The sequence below is a fragment of the Chrysochloris asiatica genome, unplaced genomic scaffold, assembly GCF_000296735.1.
Source record: "Chrysochloris asiatica unplaced genomic scaffold, ChrAsi1.0 scaffold00229, whole genome shotgun sequence".
Classification (NCBI taxonomy): domain Eukaryota; kingdom Metazoa; phylum Chordata; class Mammalia; order Afrosoricida; family Chrysochloridae; genus Chrysochloris; species Chrysochloris asiatica.
In genome coordinates, this window is record NW_006408747.1 from 44,866 (window position 1) to 49,571 (window position 4,706).

Sequence of the window (4,706 nt, forward strand, 5' to 3'; positions counted from 1 at the left end):
ATCATCAAGCCATTGAGGCTATGTCTGATGGGTACTATCTGCAATTTTGGGTGTTCTTGTGCATCTCCCTTCACTTCCTATCAGCTGGATGCTTCACTCTCAGCTCTAGCCCTCTGTGGCTGTCCTTGCCCATGGGCTCAGGTGTCCCCAGGTCTCACCACACTTTGGAGCAATCCTCTTCTCTCATTTCCAGGTCAACAGTAGTCCAGGGAACGTGGTCAAACTCAGCCCATTTCTTCATTGCTGCCTTTCCCTCTTCCACTCACTTGTAGACCAACGTGGACGTCAGCAAGCTTACATGCCTGCTCATGTGTTCCCTTTGAGTTTCAGTCTTAAGAGGGGGTCCCACGAACTTTTTGACACCTTCTTGTATATGCCATGGAGTAGGTGGCCTTGATCTTCTTGTCTGAGTATATGTAAATAAATACATATTTACATATTCTGAACAGTAACGGATTTGGATTTTTTGGTTGCACAAATGAGGAAAACTAGCTTAAGAAACTTGCACAAAATCATCAGAAAAGCAACAGATCTTAAGCTATTTCCTTAGACCCAAAGAAAATGAAATGCTTGCTTTTGTACTTTTCTTTAGGACCCTGGGTGGTGTAAGTGGTGAACATGTTTGGTTGCTAAAGAAAGGTTGGAGACTGGAGTCCACTATATGTGCTTGGGAAGAAATCAAGACATTCAAAACCTTATGGAGTAGTTTTAGTCTGACATTTATGAGGTAGCCATGAGTAGGAGTCAAAAGTCAGTGACAACTGAGTGCTTTCCTTTCTAAATTTGACTTATTTCTAATTTACCTTGCTTTTGTTTTCTTTTTCTTCTGTTAACGGTAGATCTCACCCTGCAAATAAGCCATTCCTTTCCAGGAAAGGGTAACAGGTGCTGTTATTATTGTGTTTATTATATTAAGGTTTGTCTTTCCAAAAGACTAATGGAACATGTGAACACCAATCTCCATGACTCTGAGACCCGAAGAACTAGGTGGTGCTCCACTACCACTACCAACTGCTGATAGGGAGCACATTAGAGGGCCCTGGAGAGTGTGTGAGAAAATTCAAAATTATTTAAAAAGAAAAAAGACCAAGTTTACTGGTCAGAAAGACTGGAGGAACCTGAGACTCTGGCCCTTGACTGCCCTTCAGGTCTGAAAAGGAACTCACCCTCATGATACAATTGTCAGCTAAGCTTAGGGCATCATTTTCCTAAGAACAAAATTGAGAAGGGATAGGAAGGTGAATGGAATGTAAACAGCAACTACAGGGAAGAAGTGGGGTAACTGTTGTTCCACGGAGGGGAAAGTAATCGCTGAGAAGAAACAAAGTATATGATTTGTTGAATGTAAAACTGACGATCTTGTTTAGAAACCTTCATTTATCTCACAATAAAAAGTTAAAAAAAATGTCTTTGGGAAGATCAAATTTAAATTTGCTTTCCACTTTGTCTTTTTCTAAATTCACACTGGAATGGACTAGGAACTGTTTTAGTCTAGCAATGAGTCCCTCTGTGATGAGATACAATGGGGAGCAAAGGACTCAATGGACTCCTAGTATGACACTGTAGGATCAGCATTGGACTGTGAACTACAAGGGTGGCAGCTCAAACCTACCAGCTGTGTCTTAAAAACCCTATACAGAGTTAGAATTCACTTGATGGCACTAAACAATAACAACAACAACAAAAAAGGACTCAATAGGTGGAATTTCAAAAAGATTGATGAGTGTTTTTAAGTTTGAAAACAAATTGGGAGTCTTCTCTCCATTTCCCCTTGCCTAACTCATTAAGCCTTTGATAAAGATTTTCACCTGTGTTGTTGTTACATGTCATCAAGTCAGTTTGGACTCATAGCAACCCTGTACTGTGCTTCTAAGGAGTGGCTAGAGGGTATGAACCACCAACTTTGGTGTTAACAGTCTAGTGCTTATCCTGCAGTGCCACTCCAAGATGCCTTTAACTTGTAGTTGCTGCAAAACAATTTTGGTAAATAGGCACTTGGTCATTTAGGATGGCAGTTAGTTTGACAAAGTGTTAAGTGTATAAACCAAACTAGAGATTAGAGTGAAGGGGGTGTATTCTGGAAGCTACAAGTTATTTGTATGTAGCTGATAGAAGACTGGTGAAAAGGTAGACATGGGAGACCTCACATTTGGTCTTAACTCTTTAGGAGGTAAGGAGCCACAGAAGGGCTTTAGGCAGGAAAGGAGCAAGGTCAACTTTGTGCTTTAGATCATCATTGGTGAATTTGAACAGAACAAAAATTTGAAGAGATTAATCAAGAAACTACAGCATCAGGTTTCTAATAGACTTTAACACTAGCAAGTTTAGGGGGTGGGGAATGATGCATTCATTTTGAGGTGTTGCTCAGCAAAACGGATGGATTATCTTGTGCGTGAGGCTTTAAAGTAAGAGATTACACTATGATCCCATGCACATATAAAGTGCTTGGAAAGATACTCAGCAACAGATGAACCATGTTTAACTCTGATTTTTGGTCAATTTTTATTTTCTTTATATCTTTTCTGTACAATGAGCATATATTAGTTTTATAACCAGGCAAAAACATTATTTTTGTTTTAAAAATTGTATTGATTTATAAATTTGGTCTCTTTAATATTCTATTTTAATCAAATTGGTGTATCATAACCAGTTGTTGTTATTAAGTACCATTGACCCAGTTCCGACTCAGAAATCCTGTACAGGGCTTCCAAGACTATAATCTTTATGAGAACAGAAAGCCTCACCTTTCTCCTGCAGAGGGGCTTATGGGCTCCAACCATCAACCTGTGGTTAGCAGTCTTTACAACTGACTATCCTGCATTTTTGCTAAATTGTATTTGGGACAATACTATTGAAGTCTATCATTTATTATATTTTCTAGAGAATAAATTTTCTCTAGATTGTGGGTAAAGCAGGTGTAGTACAGAGTTCTGAAAATCTCAGAAGTCAGGTAGAAAACTGTCAGGAAAACATAAGCTTTCTTAGTACTATACTCAAAGTTATAAAAATTTGATCTGTACTTAAATGGGTTCATTTCCTAATGGAAAGAAACTTACTAGTAGATATCAGATTTCATTTGTGCCAACTTAAGAGATGCTATACATTTAAGGAAAATGAAAATAATTTTTTAAAGTCACATATTAAGATTTTTAAAATGTGAAATCTGATTTTTAAAGAATTTGCACCAAATTCAGGATTGGGATTCAGAAACCCAAAGGAAATTTAAGGAATAATACTTTAACCCTAAACAAAGATGAGAAGCTAAGGAGGGTCAGGGAAGCTAGATTAGTGGATAAAGAACAGAAGAATGGAAATGAGAGTGTTGATGGCATTGTGAAAAACAACCAATTTCATGGAACAAAATGTATAAAAGTTATTAAATGGGAACCTAATTTGCTATGTAAACTTTCACCTAAAACACAGAAAAATACTAAAAAAATCAAACACTACCAAACATGGAATCAGACCAATATAAGTAAGTTCTATTTCAAGGGGATGACAAAAACGGGCACTGTAACTAGAATTAGTGCAATGTTTCGCCTGTGTGCCGGAGCTTCAGAATTAACCAAAGTACTCCTTAAAAGTACAATTCTGAAGGCCATTCTCTGTTGATTTTGACTCAGTCTGTGATAGGTTTGGATTAGGGCCCCAAAATCTGTATTTAAAACACCTCAAGTGGTTCAAATAATCAGGCATAGTGACTAAAAGGAAAAAAAACCCAGTTAATACCACCATCACAACTTCCACCCCCTTATTTGAAGATTGCCATCAAATTGAGAATGAGAAACAGTTAACTGAAATCCAGGAATTATCTATAGAACACTGTTTATTTCAAAGTCCAAAACACAAAATTATTCTCTCTTTTTTTAACAGACTGTGTAATTTTTACTTCATGAATATTCAGGGCTTCTATATTCACAAGTATAGATTTATTATAGAACTTTAGGATCAAATGATTCATATTTACCAATTTACTACAGATGACATTTAACAAATTTCTGTTTAGAAAATATTTTACATAAAAACACACAAAACATTTACCAGTACTCTTAAATTTTCACAACCAGTCTTCAGCAAAGATTTGGCTGAAGCTCATCATTTCCCAAAAATCATTCCAAGACCAAATATAATAGAATGTAGTATTTTACATACTTTCATTTAATTATTATTGCAGTTAAAAGTTCCCCTTTCTTTGATGGCTTCTGCATATATTATACCAATAAGGCAGAGAAATCTTTTTTAAACTGATGACAGGTGTAACCTGTCTCTATTGGGAGGAGAACCTAAATACTGATGATGAAATAAAATAGTTGACACGTATAGGGCTTTTCGTAGGACTTTCAATCTAATAATGGAAGAATTTAATGTCTATCAGTACAACAACCTTTACTGTTTTGTGCTCAATACCTATTGCCTGGAGTGCTATTACTTCTAGTATAATCAACTGGCGTCAAAATATAGTCAAAATATGTACATTTTTATAAATCAATTCTTACCTGAATAATCTCAGCTCTTGAGTGTTCCACAAAGTGGAATTTCTTCCTAAACTTACAGTGAACATGGTACAATGTGTACAACTTGGTTAAGCAGTGCCTGCTTTTCAAGTCCTAGATTTTCTCCTTATCTTGAATCAAATGTATACTCCTGACTACCATATCTTAATGCACTGACTTACAGTTTTGTATATAAAGTCCAACTCAAGCTTA